Source organism: Phascolarctos cinereus, unplaced genomic scaffold (genome assembly GCF_003287225.1).
Source record: "Phascolarctos cinereus isolate Bilbo 61053 unplaced genomic scaffold, phaCin_HiC Scaffold_5;HRSCAF=322, whole genome shotgun sequence".
Classification (NCBI taxonomy): domain Eukaryota; kingdom Metazoa; phylum Chordata; class Mammalia; order Diprotodontia; family Phascolarctidae; genus Phascolarctos; species Phascolarctos cinereus.
This window is the reverse complement of record NW_027555958.1, coordinates 223785152-223802175: the sequence shown is the minus strand read 5'-3', so window position 1 is coordinate 223802175 and position 17024 is coordinate 223785152. Positions and strand designations below refer to the sequence as shown.

The window sequence follows — 17024 nt, the reverse complement described above, 5'->3', positions numbered from 1 at the left end:
TGAAGAAAATTCATGGGCTACATCCTCAAACGTTTAAAAATCAATTGTTTAAACTTTCTTCTACTAAACCTTTTAATCTTCAGCTATCAATAATTTTTAGAAAAGGGGGCTGAAAGAAACCAAAACTATACCGTACAGTAAAGGCAGGATAGTAGGGAAAAGGAAAATGGGGTCATAGGGTTTATCTGTGACATATCACTGCAAGATGGAGAGGTGGTACAAGGAGTTATGAACATGAATTAAGGAAATTCAAATCCTCCCTCAGATACTTACTAGCTGTGTGACACCAAACAAGTCACTTAATCTCTGCCTAACTCAGTTTCCTCATATATAGAATGGGGATAATAATACATGCAGCTAGGTGGCACAATAGGTAGAATGCTGGGCCTTGAGTCTGAAAGACTCATCTTCCTGAGTTCAAATCTAACCTCAGACACTTACTAGCTGTGTGACCGTGGACAAGTCACTTAACCCTACTTGCCTCAGTTTCCCTATCTGTAAAATGAGAAGGAAATCGCAAACCACTTCAGTATCTTTGCCAAGAAAATCCCAAATGAGTTAGGGAGAGTTAGACGTGACTGGAAAATGACTGAACAACACCTCTTAGAGCTCTTGGAAAGATCAAATGAGATCATGTTTAAAAAGTGCTTTGCAAACCTTAACGCACTATTTAAATACTAGTTGTTATTGTTGTTAATGGATTGTTGGAGAATTAATGTGGGGTTAGGGGAAAAATAGCAAATAAGAGAGTCAGACAAACTAAGTGAGTTTGAATGCTGTCTCTGTTAATTAATGGCTGTGTTACCTTAGGTAACATACTTAACCTCTCTGAGTTTGTTTCCATATCTGTGAAGTAGGAATGATATTGCAAGTGTCAAAAAGTATTCATATATATATATATGTGTGTGTGTGTGTGTGTGTGTGTGTGTGTGTGTGTATGGATTTGTAATCATAAAGCTATAAATACAAACTGCTATTATCTATTGAGTTCCATTTCATCAAATAACTTACATTTATTATGAATTTCTAGCTCTCATATCTTAATCAAAATCATTGAGTGCTTCCTGTCTGCATGCCTTGGGAAGATCCAATTAATGAGCAAACTCCCCTTCGTTCCTCTTCTCATACTTTTTGTATCCACTTGTACCCTCAGAGACCTGGCTCCCTCGAGGTGTCAGTGCATTTCCATTATACTGGACAGTACACACTCTACCACTATTGGGAAGAGCCATGAATGCAGGATTGAAGTATTTGCACTTTGGAATGAAGAACTTCTTATTGGTCCCCATTATGAGGGCTGTGATGCAGACAACTGGTGACTGAGCAAGATGAAGACTCCACCATTGGGCTTCAATGGAGAAATATCTTCTGCTCTTTCTTCCCCTCTTATTGCATGTGTTTGGAGGGACTCTGCTCTCCCTTTAGCTTCTAGAAAGGGAAGGAGAGGGGATTTCTCTGCTCCTTCTCTTCTATAGTGGCAGTTATGGTGGCTATATGCACATGGCTGTCAGTACATGTCCTTGCCTAGGCAAGCCTAACATTGGATCTCAAGTCCTTACCTGTCTTATTGGCTCTGCATTTAATTCCCTGAGCATAGGTGACCAAACATTAATACCAGAATGCATGTTCTAGTCTCGATGGCTACCTTGTCAACTTGAGAGACCAGGAATTATGCAATCCAGGTGCCTGTCTGGCAGCAAGAGGTACTTTCTACAACTGCACTGTTTCTTGCAGAAGGAATGACCATTGTAATGTTCGGGATCATGCTAGAACCTGAAAATCCAAACTGTGTCCCTGTTGTTCAGAAGATCTGGACCTTGAGGTTCTGCTTAGGCAGCGTATCCGAGTTGAAAGTGAATTCTGTTCAGTAGTCTTACAAATCTTTTGTGAGCCTTTACTTTCTGGGATAGCATAATAGAGATGTTGGGGAACATGTGCTTTATTATCTGTTTATTGGATTTTCTTGAGTTTTTTGAGCACCTTGCGTATTTCTGAATCTATCTATGGACTACCATAGTCCTTTTTGATAAGTTACTGTTTCACATTTTAGGGATTTGCCAGTACATACTTAAACAGTCTTTTGTGTTTTCAATATTTTGTGGTGAAGGAAGTAAGTAGCTGTTCTATAGGTGATATCTTGGGACACAGAGTAACTTTTGTAGATAGGACTGTGTTAACCCCTTTTGGAGAAGTCTAAGACATGAGCCAAGTCAAAGCTTTGTGTGTGAGAGATGTTCCTTAGAGTTCTATTCTGGGGTGAAAGAATAAGAAGCCAGAGAATGCAAGGAAAAGTTTGACTCTTCTGTTGTTCAGGTCAGTTCCCATGAGTCTGCATGAAGCAAGATCCCTTTAGGGGAAAAAGGCTGAACATAACAGGGGTGAAGAGGGGCAGTTGCAGTCTCCATATAAGGGAAGACTTGTAAACAGATTGAACGCTTCAGGAAGCTGCTAAAGATTCTCACCTGTGGAGGACTCAGAGTGAGTTCTTCTGAAAAGGCAGGTTTTAATAAGTAAAGATCAAGTAATACAGAGTAATCTGTTTTTACTAAAATGCTTTCTTTTCGAAAATATCTCTTCTCGGCTGGTTGCCAAAGTTGAACATAATGTCTTAGACCTTGTTATACTTGTCAATTCAACATTTTATATCTTTATTTCATGAACACATTTGTGAGAACAGATAATTCTAATTATAAAAATGATCCCTAGGCACCGTTGCAAAATACCATTTATTCAGTTCTAACTCAGTGCTTGCTAGCCACTGCTGAGCATACTATCAGTGGTGAGCAAATCTGTTTTCCTCTTAATCTACACACTAATTTGTATTTATTATACTGGCCCTCTTAAAGTAATTCCCTTGGAAAAAACTACATTTCTCTGGTACTGACATGAGAAAGTAAAAATCAAAATGCTAAAAGAAGTAGGGGGTGTAAGATGGTTCAGTTTTCTATAGCATCAATAAATTAATTTTTATTTCTCAAATAGTTATAGTCCCTTCTTCCTCTTACTTTGAACTACCAATCATAAACAAAAACAAAACCAAAAACAAAAACAAACCATTTACTAAGCCCTTACTGAGAGCCAGGCATTAGAATACAAAGAAAAAAATAGAGTCCATATCTTCAGGAGCTTACATCCTCTCGTAAGAGATAACATGGGCAGACAGAAGTATATACATAATAAATACAAGATAAATGCGAGGCAATTTTGGAAGTAGGACTTACTAGTGTGTGGGAGATCAAGAAAGGTCTATGTAGAAGATAGTACTTAAGTTGAGCTCTGAAAAAAACTAGGGATTCTAAAAAGCTGAGGTGAGGAGGGGGAACATGGACAGTTTATGAAAAGGTCCAGAGATGGAAGATGGTGTATTATGTTTTTGCGGGTCCAGAGATGGAAGATGGCATATTATGTGTGAGAAATATCTTGGTTAGGCTGAAGAGTGGATAAAGGAGAATTAGGTTATTAATCAGATTGGAGTTAGGTTGGAGCCAGGTTGTGAACAGTTTTATTCGGGAAATAGGGAGGTACTGAAACAGGGGAGTGACATGGTCACTTTAGGAATATCTCTTTGGCAGCTGTGTGAAGGATGGATTGACAAAGGGAAGAGATTTGAGACCAGTTAGAAGGCTAGTGCAATAGTCCGGGCAAGAGGTGATGAGGGGCCTTACTGGGGCAGTGGCTATGTTGTTAAAGAAAAGGGAACTGATACAAGAGATGCTGGGGAGAGAATCATGGAGATTTCCAGTAGGCAGTTACTGATATAGAACTGAAGCTCAAAAGAAGGTGTAAGGCTCAGATAAATATGGAATATGGGAATCACCTGCAAAGAGGTAATAATTGAACTCTCAGAAGCTGATGAGGTCACAAAGAGAGAGTATAATGAGAAAAGAAAGGGGGGACCAGGGTAGAATCTCTGAGTTTACCCACAGTGTGGGGCAGGATGTAGATAATGATCCTGCAGAGGAGACTGAGAAGGAGCAAGCAGAGAGGTAAGAGGAATCCCAAGGGAGATCAGTGCCATGACAACTCAGAAAGGATTGAGTATCCAGGAGGATAGAGGGTGGTCAACACTGTCAGTGCTTCAGAAGGGTCAAGAATGATAGGGATTTAGAAATGGCCATTTGATTTGGCAGTTAAGAGATCATTGGTAACTTTAGGGAGAGCAGTTTTAGTTGAAGGATGAAGTTGGAAACCACATGGCAGAAGGACTAAAAATGATTCAGAATAGAATGGAGGTAGATAGTGTAGCCAGCTTTTTCTAAAATTTTGATTGTGAAAGGAATGAGAAATACAGCATAGGCTAATAGTTTGAGGTGGGCAGCTAGATGGCACAGTCGATAGAGTGCCAGGCCTGCGTTCAAATAGGATCTCAGACACTTAGTAGTTGTGTGACCCTGGGCAAGTCACTTAACCCTGTTTGCCTCAGTTTCCTCATCCATAAAATGAGTTGGAGAAAGAAATGGTAAACTACCCCAGTATCTTTGCTAAGTTAAGAAAACCCCAAATGGGGTCCAGAAGAGTCAGACATGACCGAAATGAATGAAAAAATAGCTTGAGGACAATAACAAAAACACTAAAATGGTTAAATTACTAAATTATTTTAAAATATGCTTGATTGTATAATTTTAATACATTGGCATCATTATTATTTATTCAAAACATTTATAAGTGTCCTCTATGTGCCATAGGCACACTGGGGACATAAAGACTGTACTAGGGAATACAGACAAAAGAAATGGAATAGTTGTTGCCTGAAAGGGACTCAGGTTTTATTGATTATCATCTAATGCAGATGACTGACTCAAAAATAAAAGCCTCTTTGTAAGATGTTTTATTAATTGGGCAGCTAGGTGGTACAGTGAATAGAGCTCCAGTCTTGGAATCAGGAGGGTCTGAGTTCAAATCTGGCCTCAGACACTTGACATTACTAGCTGTGTGACCTTGGGCAAGTCACTTAACCCTGATTGCCTCACCAAAAAAAAAAAGTTTTATTAATGTCCATTGAGTGGGAGTATCGTGTTGTGGATAGACGGCGAATCTTGGAATCCAGAAGACCCTCAAGATATGTTTATGGTTAGTTTAAGTCCTCCCCCTGAAATGTACCCAGCTGTGTGTGACCATAAGCAAATCCCACCTTTTCAGTGTCCCAGGCAACTCTCTTTTGATGATAAGTTGTAAAATATGGTACAGAATTGCACAGGGTCATATGACCAGTGTATATTAGAAGTGACTCTTGAATCTGGGTCTTCCTGAGTCTGAAATCAGCTCGCTATTCATTATGTCAAGGTGCCTCTCCCTATACATCTTCTGAAAGGACCATAGAGATAGAGTTGGAAAGACACCTCAGAGGACGTCTAGCCCAACCCTCTCATTTTACAGATGAGGAAATGAGGACCAAGGAGGATGAATGTCAGGGTCTGCTTTTCCCCTAACCAAAATATGAAGTAGGCAAAACTTGCCTTTGACCCTGTTCAGGTCTCCTTTCAAGACCTTTCTTTTCTAATTTGTTTTATCCTTCTTTCTGTTCATTCCCATGATAAATGTAATAGCTGACTAATAACGTAGCAACTAATAATTATTTAGATTATTACTGCAAAGCATCTTGCAAATTACAACTTGCAAGTTGGGGCATAGAATTTAGAGCTGAAAGGGACCTCAGAGGTGATTTAGAATCTACTCCATTTTATAGATGAGGAAACTGAGGTCCAAGGAAGTAAAAGTATTTGTCCAAGTCCATAGAGGTAGCCACCAAGTGGCAGCTTAAGGGGCTTGGACTACTCTACCTTCCTTCCATCGCTTTAGGTTACTGTGCCCAAGATGCAGATTGATAGCTGACATTTCTATAACATTTTAAAGTTTACAAAATCATTTACACTAATTATCTGATTGCATAAATTAAATGTAAATTATCTGATAGGCTTTTTGTGAGTTAGCTCCATTCACAGGTGAAGAAACAGATCCAGCAGTTAAGTGACTTGTCTAGGGACACACAATACAAAAAGCATCAGAAGCAAGGTTTGGGCCCAGGTCCTTCATGACTCCAAATCAGACATACTTTCCATCATACCATTCTTCCTTTAAAACTTGTTGGTTTAGTAGTGTACTAGCACGAAAGCTTGTAATAATAGAATTATTACTAATTACAATTAATTATAAATATATTAATTAATGTAGTTAGTAATTATTGTTAATATTCATTATTAATTGAATGTAAACAGAAAACCTGCATTCTACTTTCTCTGCCATTCACTTTAAGCATTTCTTTCTAGCCAGTGTTTGCCTTGGATTTTTTTTTTAGTTCTTATTATATTCAATTTAGCATAATCTTTTATGGTATAGCCCAATATCTAAAGAAAACACTGCTCCCTCTTAATTGCTTCTGTAAAAAGTAATTGCATTTACAAAAGATTTTTCCAGCTGAGACAATTGGAGCAAGAGAATGGTGTTCTTTAAATCTGTAGAGTTACCACTAGATGGCAGTGCAGCTAATGGTTTTCCTCCAACATAAATTTTATAGCTCATAGGATCAATCCTAGAGCGAGATGGAAAGCTCCCCAGAAGCTGGTCCAACCTCCTGTTTTTTACCCTTGAGGAAACTGAGGGCCCTGGTGATTAATTGACATATTCAAAGTCATAAAAGTAGTAAGCCTCTGAGGCATAATTTGAATTCAGGTCCTGTAACTCCAGAGCCAAACTTCTTTCCAATATATCACATAACCCTGGGTAATTTAGGGGTGGATTTTGCAGAAAGATAATCAATTATGTTTTGGGCATGTTGAGTTTGAGATGTCTACTGATCATCTAGGTAAAGTTTTCCAGTGTGGTGTTGGCAATGTGAGACTAAAGTTGGGGGAAGAGATGAGGGCTGCAAATATAGATCTGGGAACATCATCTACATAGAGTTGATAATTGAACCCATGGGAGCTGATGATGTCACAGAGAGGGGAAATCTAGAAAGAGAAAAGAAGAGGCCCCAGGACACAGCTTTGGGTTATAATTAGGGGCAGGGCATGGGTGATGGTCCCACAAAGGAGACTGAGGAGGAGCAACCAGACAGGTAAGAGAGTGGAAGTAGTGTCAGGAAAACCCAGCAAGGAGAGTCCATATAGGAGTAAAGGGTATCGGGTGCTTGCAGAGTGGTCCAGAAGAATGAGGATTTATAAAGGACAATTCATTATGTTTTGCAGTTATAGAAATGTGAGATATTATTAGGAGATAGGTACTAGACTTATTATTTCATTGGTTTGGGAAATTTCTGCTTGTTGAAACTAACTCCACCAATACAGATCAGCCTTTTCTCTGAAACTTGTAGTCTTAGAGTAGGGGTCCTTAACTTGGAGTGCATGGACTCCTAAGGGGTTTCTGGATAAATTTTGAAGGATCTATGAACTTGGGTGGAAAAAAAAATTACATTTGACTTTTCACGAACCTCCAGGGGAATAGATGTTTAACAACCATCTCTCTGAAACTGTGTGACACACTTTAAAATTTAATCTGCATTAGTAGCATTTCCTTCACAACTTTCTTAAATTTAGATAATCAACAAAACAATAAACCAAACCCCAATTTTTAACATTTGTAGATTTCTGGAGTGTAAATGCTCACACTGAAAATTTAACAATCTGCTCTCAGGAGCCCAGATAAACTGGCTCCGACACACCCCTGCAAACTTTAATGGAAATTTAGTATCAACTTTAACTGTGAATTTAAAAAAAATATTCTGAAAAAGGATCCATAGCCTTCATCACATTGCCAAAGGGGTCTAGGACACAGAAAGGTAGGATACCCTTGCCTCTGAGAATTGAGAGATTAAATATTAAGCCTAGGGTTACATAGCCAGTATATATCAAAGGTAGGATTTGAACCCAGCTTTTATCCCTGATATGTCACAATCTGACACTACTACTGAAGAGGTCTAGGAGTTTTGGGGTGCTGGGACCCCCAAGATTGCAACACCAGGCCCTGTCTGAAAGAATTCAACTCAAATCTTCTTCCAGCCAGAGGAAAAGTTTATTAATGATAAATCACATAGGCCAGGTAATGCCCATGAGGATGAGCGTGCATGAGAAAGTCTCAGACTTTTGGGCATGAGATTCTCAGCATCTGAATGGGGACCAGAGGAGGTTCTGGGTGAGAATTCAATTGGATTGTCTAAGAGATTGAATAGACAATGGGAATAGATAATGAAGGAACTGAAAGGCATCTGAATGAGATGAAAAGGGTGGGGCTAGGGCTTTCAAAGGGAAATAAGGGGAGTTGATGAGGGGAGTTGATCAGGAACTAAAATGGGAGCCAGATTCCTTTTTAGGGCAGGGGCAAAGGCGCATCTGAATAAGATTAAAAGGTAGGCTAAGGCTTTCAAAGGGAGATGAGGGGCTGGGGCCTGTAGACAAAGGGGAGCCAGATTCCCTTTGGGTCAAGGGGCGAAGACCTTGGCTTGGGCCACACCCCATCACTACTACTACTACTGCCACTACTACTACTACTACTACCACCACCACCACCACCACTACTACTACTACTACTACTACTACTACTACTACTACTACTACTACTACTACTACTACTACTACTACTGTTGCGGGCTAAGAGATTGAGAGGTTGTGACCCCTGAAAGACCAGAGTACAGGACGGGTTGTTTGGAATGAATTCACGGACTCAAGCATTCTTTAATTCAAGGTGGCAAAGATTTATTTTCAGCGGGCAAGGATTCTTAAAGAATCCTGCAAACTTAGAGAGGTACACGTAAAGTTTATATAGGATAAAATGCAATAAAACATATGTCAAATATGCTAACTAGGGGATTCAGGGTGGGATTCGGGAGTGGTTAAGGAGTGGTCAGTTCTCAATTGAAACTCAAGATAAGAAAAGTCCCATTATTCAAGAGAGTATCTGGTCCCAGACATCCTGGGCCCAGTGATAGCAAACAGGAAGAATACTGATCAGCTCTATCTGGTCCTGGAATTTGCTGACACAGGAAGGGGTGTTTTTAGTTCACTCAGAGAGAAAAAGCTTAATTTAGGTTTTTTAGCCCTTACTGGGGCTCAATTGATCTTAAATGATTATCAAGGGACAGTGTTTCTGAGCCTAGGGAGAAATTGGGGTCCAAGTACAAGCACCCAAACACAAGTACCCCGTCACTACTACTATTACTACTACTACTACTACTACTACTACTACTACTACTACTACTACTACTGCTGCTGCTGCTGCTGCTGCTGCTGCTAATACCACTACTATCACCACCACCACCACCCACCACCACTACATTATTATTATTACTACTATGATTATTATTGTTTTGGGGGCTGGATAACTGAAGCTGCGGGAGGCCCTGGTAACCAGTGAATAGCTGATTATAGACTTATAGTCTTTCTGTCTCCTTGAGGTTGTATGTACAACGAAGTGTGAGTGCCCCCAGAAGCATTGCCTCCCTTCTAAATAAAAACCATCTCAAGTCTTCTTTTTGACAGAAAATGTGTCTTGTGTGAGCATGTGAGAGGATTAACAGTCTATTCAGTATTGTGCCAAGCTCATGTAGTGATCCTTGGGCAATGCTGGCATTAGAACTGATTGTGGACAGGTACCATAGAAAAAATGTTAGGTCTGGAATCTGAAGACCTGATTATAAATCCTCATTGGCCTCGTATGTTAAATAGGGGGAAATTTGCCAAGAGGAATTGGATTAGGTAATATCTCGGTCCATACTAGCTTGTGCGGTTCACATTACCTCAGGAAGATGGGCAGAAAATCAAGTCAGAATCATAGGAATTTTAGGTCTGGGAAGGAGGTAGAATATAAAAAGCTAGAGGCAGCTGGGTGGCACAACAAATAGAATCTTAGACCTGGAGTCAGGAAGACCTGAATTCAAATCCTGCCTCAGACACTTACTAGCTATGTGACCCTGGGCAAGTCACTTAACTTGTGTCTGTCTCAGTTTCCTCATTTGTAAAATGGGGGTAATAATAGCACCTGATTCCGAGGGTTGTGGTAAGGATCAAATAAGATAACATTTGCAAGGTGCTTTGTAAACCTCAAAGTGCTCTGTAGATGCTAGCTGTTATTATTCTTGTGGCCCATAGGCCCAGTTGGTAAGCTGCCTAAGTGCCTGTTAAATTGAAGGAAATTGAAAGTCGTTCTTTCCTCCACTTTACCAAGAGAATAAAATGAGATAATATTTGTAAAGAGCTTTGCAAACTTTAAAGTTCTATATAAATGGTAGCTATTATTGTTATAATTTAGGCCAACCCTCTCATTTGTCAGATGAGGAAACTAAGTCCCAGAGAGGGAAAACAATTTGACTGAAATAATTCAACAAGTTATTGGTGGAAATATAAGGCTACAAATCATATCACTTGACTTCTAGGTAGGTGTTCTTTTGCTTCCATTTGAATATTGAAAAAAAGTCCTTACATAAGGTAGTGACAAGAACAGACAAAGAAAACGGTAGCATTTTTCAGAAGCGGAAAAGGGAAAGTCAGTAGTAAAATCATCAGAGGGTCCAGGGAACGGGTTAATCCCTTAAAACAGAAAAGAAATGATTGGCTTAAGTGGAGCTGGTGGATACAATTAGAGCAATTAGAACAATTAAGAGGAAATATTCCACCCCTCTCCCCAAAGGAATTCACTATCAAAGTTAAATGCAATAAATGGGCTTTTTAAAGGAATCAGGGTGTCTAATTTTCTGACAGATTATAACATTCTAAGAAAAAGATAATAGTAGACCTATTGAAGATCATATCTTAGAGTCTAAAAGTCCATTTAGTCATTAAGGCTGAACTAAAGAGAAATTTAGATTTATTCCAAGGGGTCAAGGTATTAAAAAGAGAGGTGACGAACAAGAATCTTGAAAACAGAGGAGCAGATTTCAACTGCTTACTAGAAACTAATCCTTTTAAGGGCAGAACTGACTACAGAGTGAAGCTACAAGTCATGTTTCAATGGTATTTTAAGATTTACTTGGCTTTTTCCTCAAAAAAAAATCCTATGAGGAAGGTTGTTTTTGTTATTGTTCAATTGTGTCCAACTCTTTGTGACCCAATTTGGGATTTCCTTGGCAAAGATACTGGAGTGGTTTGCCATTTCCTTCTCCAGATCATTTTACAGATGAAGAAACTGAGGCAAATTGGGTTAAGTGACTTGCCCAAGATCACACAGCTAGTAAGTCATGTCTTTCTGACTCCAGGACTGGCATTCTAACCATTATGCCATCTAGCTGCCCGTATGAGGAAAGTAGAAAAGATATTGTTATCATCCCCATCCTTCAAATTAGGACAAAGAAGACCAGAGAGGGAAAGTAATTTATCTAAGATCATACAGCTAGTATCAGAACTCCCTTTGGCAATCTGGTGAAATCTATGGACCTCTCCTCAGAATAATATTTGTAAATGCACAAATTAAAATAGAAACTAATGTCATTGAAATAGTTATCAAAATATATTAAAAATAAATTTACAGGCTCCTCAGGTAAAGAAGCTTGCTTTGATAATGATAATAATCATTATTGTAACTATTATTATTATTATTATTATTATTACAGCTAGCCAGACACTGTTGCTAACCACTTTACTAATATTATCTCATTTGGTCCTCATAAAACAATTCTGGAAGGTTGGTGCTATTATTGTCCCCATTTTATAGTTGAGGAAACTGAGGCAAACAGAGTTTAAGTGACTGGCCTATGGCCATACTGCTAGAAAGTGCCTAAAGCCAGATTTGAACTCATATTCATAACCAGTGCTTGTTCCACTATGTTACCAAAAAATTCACTATTAAGTATGGGCTACTGAAGCTGCCTCCATCAGAAACCATGGAGTACAAGGAAGGATCTTTAGGAATACAGCATAAACCCAAAGAATCTCCTTTGGTCTGCAGCCATCCTTGAGTGTTAAGCAGGGCGACCCATTAATAGGTTGTTGAAATTCAGGGGTGAGGTGATTAGGGCCTGAATTTGGACTGTAGCTACGTAAGTATTGTTTGTCGTTATTGTTGAAGAGGACCAATAATATCAAGAGGGTGATGTATTGATTTGCAAGTGATTTGGATTTAAGTAAGGCAGAGCTCTGCAAATCGTCAGTCTTACACTCTCTTCCAAAGTCATTGGGCTCTTGTGGCAAGACAGAGGTTAGGACAACTGGTAATGGCCCTGGTTGCAGTGGGAGACCTTGGCCTTTTTAAGCTAACGTCTTTCCCATGTCTCAGTTATGAGTGTAGAGAAGAGATGGTTGCAAAATATACTGTGGAGATAGAAATGACAAGATTTGGCGACCTGTTGAATGTGTGGGATGAGAGAGAGTAAAGAGTCAAGAATAATACTAAGACTGCTTTTCCAGTAACAATTTTGAATGCAAAAGTGTGCATTACATATACATTTAATGTATATTATGCCAGACACTGTGCTAAGCACTGGGGATACAAACAGAGAAGGGTGCTATAGTCCTACCCTCAAGGAGCTTATATTCTAACAGGATAAGGAGATGTGGTAGCCAGACAAAGGGAGTGTCTGGAAGAGCCTTAGCTATGGTGGGTTGATCCACAGGGCAGTTAGTTGATATGTTCTCACCAGAACCAACTGATTTGCTTACTATGTCCTGAGCAAAAAGTAGAAAAGATGGGGAGGACATTGGCCTAGGTGGAGGTGGGGAGTGAGGCAGAGGGAAAGGCCTGGGTGGGATAGATGGATGGGATGAGAATCTGAAAGTCCCATCTAGGTGTATGGGACCAGTTAGATATAGTATAGTAGGTAAGTCTGCATTCACTCTGTCCTCAATCAAGGCAGTTCCTTAAGGTCAAGGACTTTCCCAGTACCTAACACAGGGCCTGGTACAGAGTAGGTGCTTAATAAGTATTGAATGCATAAACGCTAGACAGAACCACTCTGGAGAAATTTGGAACTTCTGACTCCTGCTCAGACACTTAACCACTCTTCTTAGGCTGATGACAATTTCTGCCAGGGCTGATGACAGCTTGCCAAATATTATGGATCCTGTCACTACCACTTCTGGGCCCCTTGCCAAAGAAGGAAACCTGTAATTTCTGTGAGAGTCTGTGTTCATCACCTAGTGTGTGAGTCACCCACTATTTGACACCCCAGGCCCCGCCTTCCTCATTCCCCTGCTACTAGAATCATTCCCAAGGAATACCAGTCCATCAAGATACAGCTGTGTATGCCCACATGTGTGTGCCTGCTTGACCTGGTGTAGTACTTTTGTCTGGACAGCTCAGATCAGACCAGGAACTGCCTTCAGAGCAGGAGAGATGGCTTCAAGAAACAAAATTTCTGGTTGTTCACTCCAAACAAGAGGTGATAAGAGGTGAAGGGGAAGGAAGCAACTGACTGCTGAACTTCTCTGTCTTTTCCCAGACTGTGAGTAGCATCCCTTTACTTTTCTTGCCTCAATGCCTTTTTTGGATGAAAATGAGTACAATGAGCAGCTAATTATTTGATATCATTATGGTACAACTTTGAGAAATTGGTATTTAATTATATGCATAAAATCATATCTGTCCACAAACATTAATAGAGAATTGGAACACTTTGAAGCAGCTTCTAAGGACTGAGCATCCTGTAAGATCCTCTGTCCTTCCCCTCCCTCATTAGAGCTCAAGAGTTCTATTACTCCATTTTCTTTTCTTTCATCTACTGTCTCCCCTCCTCCAAATTCCACAGCTAAGAGAATTGAGGCTGTGGAAGGATGTGAAATATTTTTGATGACCACCAAGTGACAAAGTGCAAATAGACAAGATAATCAGCATGGTTTGTTACTTTGCTCCAAATAGGCCACCAAATTTTAACTCATTATCAGAGAATCCTAAGGCTAAAAGACACATTGAGAAGTGATGGGATATCAACAGATTAACCTTTGGACAAGATTATGCAAACTACCCCCAAATAGAACAGATGAAAATCTGTCTCTCTCTGTCTCTCTCTGTCTCTTTGTGTCTCTGTGTGTGTGTGTGTGTGTGTGTGTGTGTGTGTGTCTCTCTCTCTCTCTCTCTCTCTGTCTCCCTCTTCTTCTTCCCCTCCCTCTCCCTCTCCCTCCCCCTCCATTCTTCCTTCCCTCTTTCTGTCCCCCATCTTCCCTCTCCCCTCTCCCTTTTAAAGATCAGCAGGGTAGTTAGTCCACATTGCTCCTTAGCAGCCTGTGGTCCTTCCAACCCTTGCTTTCAGGAAATCTTTCCTCTATTCAGATTTTCCCCAAAAATGAAGTTGGGACCTAACGGATAGGACCATAAATCTAGAACAGGGAGCTATCAGTCTAATGCTCTCATTTTGCAGATTAGGAAAATGAGGCCCAGAGAAGTCATTGGATTTACCCAAAGCCACACAGATAGTTAACACCAGAGACCTCCATTCCCCTCGGTTTATAAGCCTGGCTTCACAATCTATTTATTTTAGGAGAATCTAACTTAGAGGCAGTGTGGTTTACTGGGATAGAGTTCTGGATTCTACTCAGTTAAGAGATCTGGAGCCTAGTTTTGGGTTTAGTCTAGTTCTAGCCTTCATGAATTCATTGTGTGATGTGAAACAAAATGCTTAAGTGATGTAAATGAACTTAAGTTTCCTCATCTGTGGAGTGAGGGGATTGGAAGAATTCTAAGGCCCCTACTAGCACTACCATTATATGAGTCTATATCTCAGGTTAATTTCACTCAATAAATCCCTTAAACTCTTGTTTGCTCCTGAATATGTGGAAGTCCAAGCATAACCCTGCCTTTGTTCAAAGTATCATGTTGTCCGCCTTTTGTAGTCTTTCCATATCAGAAGGCTAGCCTTTTTGTCAAACTGAGTTGTTGCCCAGTGGTTTAATGAAATACCCCCTTCCTTCTCTTACAGTAAATGTTTGAATTAAGAAAAGGATAAAATTCTCTAGGATCAAAGATTTGGAGCTAGAAATGGCCTTAGAGGCCATTGAATCCAACGTCTTATTTTATGAATGGAGAAAACGAGGCACAGATTAAAGGACTTGCTCAGAATCTCATCTTAGTAGCTTTTGTTTTCCCTTAGTTTATGGAAGACCAATGTGGGCATTTTTTCAGTGGAATATGTCCAAACATTAAAATTTAGGTTTGGAAGATTGCCAAGTTTTCCATTTCAGACCAACTTGAGTCAAAAATCTTCTTCATCAATTGCTTGTTATATCCATACTCACTATCTCTCTAAATAATTATATTTCTGAGCCAGGGGTGGGGAACCTGTGGCCTTCTAGGTCCTTGGCTATGGCCTTTTGACTGAGTCCAAGTCCTTTTATTAAGAGATTTGTTCTGTGAAGTTTGGATTTGTCAAAGGGCCTCACTTGAGGGCCTAGAAGGTCACATGTGGCCTCGAGGCTGCAGACTCCCCACCCCTGCAGGACTGTACCTTACCTTTGGCACAGTTCATAATTGTACCTTTGTGCACTTATCACATTCTGCCTTCTATCATAATTATTTATGTCATTTCATCCATTAGAGTATGAGCTACTTGGAGGCAGAATCTTTGTCATAGTTTACCTTAGCATCCCCAGTAGTCAAGGCAGTTAGTGTCTAATGAACTCAGTTTTTATCCTCCATGAAGCAAGCAACATTTCTAGAAGTTAGAATTTTTTTATTCTCTTTTTCTTTTTTTTTTACATTTTAGTAATTTCTCATCATTTCTACCCATTGAATCCTCTCCTCTAAGAAATAATAAAGCAATAATCAATCAACAGATGACCTTATCTGACAGCATATGTATCAATCCCACCTTAAAGCTCCCTACCTTTTTGCTGGAAAGAGACAATCATCCATCCATTATCTGTTCTCTGAGACCAAGATTGGGCAACACAATTAATATGAATTTGATAGCCTTTTAGTTCTGTTTTTATTTACATTGTTGCTGTCATTATGTAATATAGTCTTGGTTTTGTTTTCTTCATTCTGCATTGGTACCTATAAGTTTTTCTGTGTTTCTCTGAATTCTTATATTCATTATTTTTTATGGGTTAATAATATTCCATTACATTAATTTACCACAATTTATTCATCCATTCAGCAATAGATGAAGTCCTATTTTGTTTACACCTTGCTTTTTAATGAGCCATACAGAGTTGGAAATCTAGTGCCTTCCCTGTTCACAAATATAGAATATGTTCCAAAAAGCTAAATTAGTGACATCCAAGTGTGGTGATACTGAAGGCCATCATTGCTTATGGTGTCAATTTCTCAAGTGGTGACTACTTCAAAAGAATGTGACAAGAGAATATTGTTCTCGATTAAGCCTATTGTCTGTCTATTGCTTAAAGCAAATATAGTGTCATCATAAACCTGTCTTGTAGTAGGTTGGGTTTCCATACTTGATTGATATCAAGCCATAATTTATCATCTGTTTGTGTGAAAGGCCAAAAAAGACCCTAGTCATTCCATTGCAGTTTAAAAACAAACAAAAAGCTGTGTGAGCCTGGGCAAGTCACTTAAACCCAATTGCCTACAAATTTTTTTTTAAAAAAACAACAAACAAAAAAACGAAGACAGTATTTAGGAATGTCAGTATATAAGTCACTCTGCCCCATTTCTCCAAAGGTCCCACAACTATAGCTGTCTCTCAGGAACTGTGATTATGGAATCATAGGCTATAGATCTGGAGAAACCTTGGATATCACCAGACTCCTGATTTTACAGATGAGGAATCTAAGCCCATTTTCACCTGAGGAAAAATGGTGGAGGCAGGGCTGTGTGGCTCTGTGTGTGTGTGTGTGTGTGTGTGTGTGTGTGTGTGTATGTTTATGGAAGGGAGGTGGCTTATACAAGATGACTTATGCATAATTAGTGATACTATTAGGGATGGCTTTGCCCATACCTTTTGAGGGTGATATAGTGGATAGAATGATAGACCTAGAGTCAAGAAGATCTGAGTTCAAATCTAGACATGGACATTTGCTATATGACTCTGAGCAAGTCACCTAACCTTTGGGTGCTTTAGTTTTCCTTATGTGTAAAATGGGGATAATAAAATCAGGGAAAACCCCCCAAACCTTCCAGGGTTGTTGAATCAAGTGAGATAATAATTG

At 39.5% G+C, this 17024-nt stretch overlaps 1 protein-coding gene across 3 annotated transcripts in view; it reads left to right on the top strand.

The window, feature by feature from the left end:
* Positions 1 to 3914: 3914 nt before the first annotated feature.
* LOC110213481 (adhesion G-protein coupled receptor F2) overlaps positions 3915 to 17024 on the top strand; it is a 66977-nt gene continuing 53867 nt past the window's right edge. For all 3 annotated transcript variants that reach the window (XM_020993841.2, XM_020993843.2, XM_020993839.2), the window contains exons 1-2: positions 3915 to 3986; positions 13217 to 13363. The gene's annotated coding sequence lies outside the window, so the exon portion shown is untranslated. The remainder of the gene's footprint in view (positions 3987 to 13216; positions 13364 to 17024) is intronic.